We start from the raw sequence: 7845 nt of genomic DNA, 5'->3' as shown, positions 1-7845 counted from the left end.
CAGTATCTTGTAAGTTAACTATAGATTATTACCAGATGCACTACTGCGTAGAGTGCACTAATTTTGGGGGGAGCCTGGATGGGGAACCATTGTAAGAACTTACCTTTGATCTTAGGGGTTGGTGTCTTTTCCCGAACCCTGACTCGGTGTTTAAATGCATCCTCACCCAAATCCTATACTCCAAGGCAGGGGCGGTGAACCAAAACATAGCAGAGGAGGACACAGCTGGGTTAAATCCTTATCATTACCAGAGATGTCCTGGGGGGTCTCAGTTAGTTCGGAGGGGGCGCAACCATTCCAGACAGGTCTTGGATGATGCCTGGTCCAGTGTTGGGAGTGATGAGACCGTGCGCAATACGCAGATTCAGCTCCTAGGCGCACCCTCCTGCGCTCTCCACATTCTATTATGCACTTTTCCTGGAAAAGTAACGTCTCTCACTGTACTTGTCCCCTCGCTCTTCTCATTGTCTTCCTATCACTCCCCCCGGTGTTCTGGGAAACACGCTGAATTCTGCCTGTGTCTGTCTCTGTTCCTCAGCTCACTGGCTTTCATCCAGAAGCTAAATAGGAGAGGTCAAATAGTGGCTCTCTCTAACGAGGGATCTGCCGCTACTAGAACAGTGGCAGCTCTGAGATGAAGGATCTGGGCAATTACTGAGTCTCTCAGCTGCCAGAATCACTCCCCCCCCAAACCACAACTCCCATTTTTAAGAAGGGGGTGGGGGGGAGCAGCTTTCATTTCCCACGTTTGTTTCATCATTTCAGGTGGAGCTTTTCTTACATTGTCTCTTTGCTTCTTCCTTTCTCTTATTATCTAGATTCCTCTGTGACATCTGACCATGCCCATCTCAGGGGGCACTTTTGGGGTTCTGAGCTCACGTGTAGACTATAGTTTTATTATGTACGTGTCACATGTGTATATGTATTCACACGAGTTTCTGTTTCCATAGGGGTTTACACACACTTGTATAGCAGATGAAATAAGAAAGTGGATAGTGTCGACATTATCCACAGAATATCAGAATTACAAGGGCAGTGTGGGTGAATAACTGTCCTACCTGTTTTTAGTGGGTTTGGGTTGGCTGCCTAATTCAGGCTGGATTTCTGTAAAACCAAAATCAGAAAAATATGCACCCACTTATGAGGAAAATGGTTACTCTTTTTAAGGAGAAGGACGATAGAACTATGTTCTTCTAAATTGGAGTGGCTAATGTGCATATTGTCCACAGGGAATAACTTAGAAATCTTTCTTACTTTTTATTTCAGCAATGCAGATCATCTTATGCTGTACAGAAATTCCTATCCTGCACCGAAGAGCCTTAATAAAGGAGGAAGAGTCTGGCTGCAAGCAAATATTTCATGTCGGCAAAATCCCATGTCTTACTTGGAAAGCTCAGGGGATAAACCAAAAGATGTAAAGGTAAACTGAAATTGCCAGAAGTCCTTTTTGTCTAAATAGGAGTTTAATATTTACACATTCCTCCTTGGTAGTAGCTTGAAGATGACTACATGTAAACCACATTGGAATGCATAAAGCATTAGATAACATTGATCCATGTAGCCAACACATAAAACATTGCCCATTTAAATGTGAGTCCAATAGTAATGCACTGAAAATGCAGCATTTTATCAGTGACCCCAATGTAGACTGACGTCACTGTCATTGCTCTGACTTCTGATATGATCAATAATATATTCTGTACATCTCACACTCATGTAAGTAAGATATTAACTCCTGAATGTGTTATTATAATTCCTCACATGATTTTATATGCCTAGTTCCCAGGAAAATAGCAGTGTGCACGCTGGTGCAATATAATGTAAGATAAATCGGGTTCTATGTCTCAAATCCAACAAATGGAACTGACAAAATGCAGCGGAAATAACGTGTTGTTTTGAAATCTGATACAAGACACATGTTGCAAGGTTTGGTCCTGTGAAAGGGTTCTCTCTCTGCTCTGAATCCCAGCCAGGCAGCGAACAGCTCTACATTGCAATCTATTCCTTTTTGCCCTGATAAATAAGAGTTGTCAGATGTACGACATGTTTAGCAGCTGTGCATAATGTACCAAGATAGCAATGTGTCACTGTGTATGATAGTTAGCAGATAACTAGCTCCCTGTTCTTGTGGTTCCATTGTCAGAGAGCTGCATATAGAGAGTGGGAATCCCAGCTACCAGCAGTGACACTCTCTGGAAACACACAGAACCAGCCAACATCCTGAGCGGAAGGGAAGTCTTATATACACAGTTATCTAATTAAAGGGCCACTTATCTGGAAATGCAGGTTCGTCCGATATGAAAAGGAGTGGTACATTCACTAATGCAAACACCATACAGGCAAACTAGGTACATGCCTAGGGCCAGTCTGTTCAGGGGGCAACCTATAATGGTTTTATATATTATGTTAATTCTATTTATTTTTTTATATTTCATGTTTTTCCTTGGAGGGGCTAAGGGGGAGAGAGACATAAGTGGTGGTAATTTACTAGTAGTACAGCGACTGCTTGTGAACCCAACAACTCTTCTCCCCTGGATAATTGTTGCAGTATTGTTTATTTAAAAAACAAAGTGCTAAAGGAAAACATATGAATAGTTAAGCAACGCACAGCCAGAGGTTACAATGTATTAAAGTCAGTTTTAGTGCTTTCATGCTCAACTAGAGATAATAAATAATTCAGGATTAAATATAATAACCCCCCCACCCTCCCATCTCCTCCATAAAGAGATATTTGGATATACTTTATTGATAACACTATCCAAAAACCACCATTCAATGGAGGCAGATATAAGTAATATTACCTGATAGCACTTAAAGCTGTACTACTCTGCACAAGTCATCCAGCGATCGGGACGGACTGTTGGATCACAGGGGGTTCTATAAAGGGAGGCTGTTGATGACTATTCACACAAGCCGATACAGCTATCAGCCTATCAGATTTACATGCATGTATACATAACAATCTGATTGGTTCAAATGGAATTTTCTGGTCCATTCAATCATTTAGGCCCCATGAATCCATCGGTTTGGCCCAATTTGTTCATCTTAGACCAAAATGACCAGCGTAAGATTACAGTGATAAACTGCACTGACCTACGAGACGAGGGACTATATTAATGCACTACTGCTATATATTAATGCACCAGAGCCATATAGAATCTATTTGCTTGTACTCCTCATTCCAAGGTAGTCACAGCCTTTTATACAATCTGTGTTTCCATCTGTTTATAGAAAGGTCAGTTTAATTAACAAACTAAACAATCTATTTTTACCCAGGCACATGGGAAAGCAGTTACAGCAATAATTGAGATTCTGGTAAAAATAAAAATCCCCAGTATATTAATCTGATTGCAACATGCTTTGGGAAATAATATAATGAAGTTTCTTGTGCCAGACATCAAGACGGAGAAAATATCACAACACATTATCCAACCACAGCTCTGCATTATATCTAACTATCTATATATATATATATATATATATATATATATATATATATATATATATATATAAATATTATGCTATAGGTTCAAGTCTAAGGCTGTGCCGTTCAAGATTAATATTTTAATTGTGCCAGATCAGCCATCCACCTATTCATCTAGTAGAAGCCAAGTAGTCTTAGGTGACGGCTGGTGTCCGTGCAGATTCACATTGGTGACTTGATTGCAAATTTATTCACCATGGTCTTCTGTTCACGGTAGCATTTGTGGTGCTATCAGTTATTCCCAGTGCTTTTTTTTTGTCATAGAACTCACAGAAGTTCCGGTACATTTTTTCAACGGATTTTCCTATTTTTAAAAGTAACTTTTGAACATTTGATGTTTGGTCCACGTGGACTTGCATCACCCTGTCGAGCGTAGCAGATCGGCGGCAAAATCGTTAAAACGGTTCATGCGGGCTGCTTGTGTGTCGAGTCTGATGCATGCGCACTACGACTGCACTGGATGTGATGGCGCTGCTCAGCTTGTGGTGCTGCTCAGCTCGTGATTGGTCATGTGGTCGCGCACTGAGAGCTTACTGTGGACGGTGACCGTTATGTTTCGTTACACAACTGACGTGTGTGGGTGTGTGTACAGTGATTGACTACGTGACGTGAGTTCCGGCACCTTTTTTCTTAAAAAAAAAGCACTGGTTATTCCAATATATACTATGGTTGAGAACTTCACCATACCACCGTTTACTAAACTGCAACATTTTCGGTAATGTGATTAAGGGAAAATCGACTGTACCCCTCTGGCAGTACATATGCTTGCACAGACTTAGGCTGGGTGCACACTACAGAAAATTTCACCTGTTGTGATATCGTTAACGATTTTACCAACGACTGAAAGTCCCGCTCAGCTGCCGATCCATGTGTACACACTATACACGTTTTACAAGATTTACCATCAGATCTGTGCTCTTCATCTGTCAAAACCACTGGCTGAAAAGATGGTGACTCTGCACACTGCATAGAGATCTATGGACACTGCCGGTCCTGAGTGCATACACACTGCAGAATTGGAACGACATCGTTCCATCGTTTATAGAGATTTTTAGTCCGGTTATAAAATCAAATCTAACGCCACAATGTGCTTTGGAACGGTAAAACATAATTGTTGGAGCGTACACACTAACGTGAAATCGAACCTAACAGTCGTTTATCATGTGATTGGCGCTATAATGGGGTGAAAAATCTGTAGTGTGTACCCAGCTGTAACCTAAACCCTTGTAAGATATTACCTGGGGGGAGGGTCAGCGATATGACAGCTTGGATCTTGTAGCACATATTTGGCAGGGATTTCATCTCAGTTTTTGACAAACACATAGACACACGCCAAATACTACTCAGAAAATAAAGTGGTTAGTTTATAACAGAACCACTTTGAGACTGTATTTGATACAGTCCAATGACTTCAATATAGCCATAGGTAAATAAAAGTATCTACATCAGGGTTTCCCAAACCCAGTCCTCAGGGCTCCCCAACAGTGCAGGTTTTCCATATGTCCTTGCTGGAGCACAGGTGTATTCATTACTGACTGACACATTGTAACAGATCCACAGGTGGTCCTAATTATGTCACATGTGATCCGGAAAACCTGCACTGTTGGGGAGTCCTGAGGACTGGTTTTGGGAAACCCTGATCTACATTACAAACTCCCTTTCTCATCAGCTATTCAACACCCCACAGCAGAGGTGCTCAAACTCAATCCTCAAGAGCCACCAACAGGTCATGTTTTCAGGACTTCTGTCTGTAGAAACAGGTGGGATAGTTACCAATTCAGGAAAATAGATTTACTCACCTGTCCATGATTAAAGAAAGTCTGAAAACAGTTTGAACACCTCCGCCCTATGACATACTTCTTAAAATTCCTAATTCACTTTAGCAATATCCAGATCCCCCCCCCCCTATTTGCTCAGTCACACCCCCAATCCATCTGATGACATATAGCCAAACGGCTAGGCTACTCTCTCGAAATACCTAGACAATGACCCTGTTTGCTGTGGAAACCGTAGGAGTGGCACATTTTGTGCATGACCTTTAACACTGACAACCAGTGTTGGCTTTCAATACAGTGTTTCCCAAATACAGTCCTCAGGACCCCTAACAGGGCAGGTTTTCCAGGTGACAAGTGAGATAATTACACCACCTGTGGATCTGTTACAATGTGTCAGTCAGTAATGACTACACCTGTGCTCCAGCAAGGAGATATTGAGAAGGTGCCCTGTTAGGGACCCCTGAGGACTGGATTTGAGAAACACTGTAGTAGCATATTAATTTTACTTTGTAACTTGACCTGCAAAGCTACAGAACATCTTGTATAGATCAGGTGAGTGTCACAGATAGAAACAATATTTTCAAATTCATTCCTGTATACGGGTCAGTCTGTTCTGCTGCAAAATTCGACTTGTGCAAAATATCTCTGCATCTTGTCTCACCGCTAGCAACAGGCTTTTGAGGCACCAGTGGTTGTGTGTTGCAGATATCAATGATGTCCATTCAGCTCTCTTCACAATGCAATTTATAAGATGCCTAAGAATTTCTCATTGTTCAGGATTTTCTTGGACTCGCTCTTCATTCACTGTTCGATGCAGAGTCTTCCAGCATCTAAGAGGTTAACCCTCCCTCCTTGAGTGGAAACAATGACACGAGCTTGTTGACACCAGGATGTATCCTAGTAGCAGCCCAATCACTGCGATTCTCTGATGCTGAGAGGAATGGGTGTTATATCTGTGTCGTCTATTTTTAGCTCAGACATCATAACAAAGTAATTGATAAAGAATTGGATTCTGCCAGCGGAAGGACGGGGGTTATAAATACATAAAGACGTTTATTTCTGATCTTCTTATAGTGCTGGAGTTCTACCAGTGGAACATATAGTCATTGATACACCTGACACATCCATGTCGTTGTCAAAGCAGTCTGTTATTATAGTACTGATATATTAAAGGATATTTTTTTGTACTGATACGTATTGTAAAATCAGGACAATTTAGGCCAATGCCACCACTCTACCAAAACCTTCCCCAGATGCATTTGAAGCTCACCCGTTTCCAGTGAGGTCGCACCCCCTACTCACTGCTGCAATTCATGATTGGCCCTTGGAAATCGGGGCCAGTGTCAAAGATTAGAAATGTAACACCAGGGACATAGCAGTAGGTGATGCAGCAGCCATGGGGGCTGGAGGTGAGCAGGGCTCTGCAATTGCGGATCACACCCCCTTCCAAGGCGCCTGCTTCCCCAAAGCCTCCAGCTCTGCTCTCAACAAAGCAGAGCAGAGACCTCTTCTGACCACACCAGCTCAGAACAGTCCCCGCTCTACACTATTGAGAGCAGAGCTGGGGCCTGGTGAGGTGAGATGGCATTACAGGGCATTTTCCCAGACTTTGCTATGGTACCCGATGAGGCATAGTTCCACCCCTGTGTAACACCTCCAACCTCCTTTAAATGCTGTGTCTGTGGGCCACAAATGGAATCACCCTTGGGCCACGTTAGTACATAGTTATGGGACTGAGAATTTAAATGTCCGTTCTGGTGTCCTGGCCTTTCATGGGCATTAACTGTAGTTGAAACTTCAATCCCCACCAGAGATGGATCTCAGGTTTAAGCTTCCAGAATCACTGCTACCTCACCTTCGTGGGTTGGAACTCTTGTTTCCGTGCTCTCTCTGCCCGCTACCTTACTAATAAAGGCTAGGAATTATATTTGCAAGGTGATTGGGATAGTTGTTAGGGTGTTTTAATAGAGCGTTTAAAGATTTGAAGGCTATGGGAGAGTCTGATTGGGCGTGGTAGGGACAGGAGAAGACTTGTAGGCAGGTGTGAGAGGTGTTTACCAGAGACGAGATAAGGTGCAGGTCAGAGGTAGATCTAAGAGGGCGGGAGGGAGAGTATTTTGATATGAGATTTGAGATGTACGAGTGGTGGTGTTGTTAGGGGCTTTGTAGGTAAAGGTGAGTAATTTCAATTTGATTGTGGAGGACACTGGGAGACAGTGTAGGGATTTGTAAAGTGGTGTGGAGTGGTGAGAGAGGAAGAACAACTGCAGTATTTAGAATGGATTGAAGTGGGAATAGACAGGTGTCCAGAATGGCAGATAGCAGGAGATGGCAGTAGTCAAGGTGGGAGATGATGAGAGAGTGGATAAGAGTTTTGTATCATTTTCGGTAAGATAAGGGCGTATTCTGTCAATAATTCTAAGGTGGAGGTGACAGGACTGGGAGTGAGAGGAATAAAGCAGAGGGCGAAGCAAGTGTGACACCATGGCAGCAGGCTTGTAAGGCTGACTACCACGACAATACTTATCCCGACGTTGTCACCCCGAATGGCTCCTTCCCGACCTGGCTCCAGGGCGACTGCTGTGA

The 7845-nt window shown here is 42.8% G+C and overlaps 1 protein-coding gene across 2 annotated transcripts in view; it reads right to left on the bottom strand.

Annotated features, from left to right (window-relative positions):
* SHISAL1 (shisa like 1) overlaps nucleotides 1-763 on the bottom strand; it is a 120885-nt gene extending 120122 nt beyond the window's left edge. Inside the window, exon 1 of one of the 2 annotated variants that reach the window (XM_075210262.1) lies at nucleotides 104-763. The gene's annotated coding sequence lies outside the window, so the exon portion shown is untranslated. The remainder of the gene's footprint in view (nucleotides 1-103) is intronic. The other variant, XM_075210263.1, reaches the window with a different exon arrangement.
* Nucleotides 764-7845: the final 7082 nt, after the last annotated feature.

This window comes from Mixophyes fleayi, chromosome 4 (assembly GCF_038048845.1).
Source record: "Mixophyes fleayi isolate aMixFle1 chromosome 4, aMixFle1.hap1, whole genome shotgun sequence".
Taxonomy (NCBI): domain Eukaryota; kingdom Metazoa; phylum Chordata; class Amphibia; order Anura; family Limnodynastidae; genus Mixophyes; species Mixophyes fleayi.
This window is presented reverse-complemented; position numbering and strand designations above follow the sequence as displayed.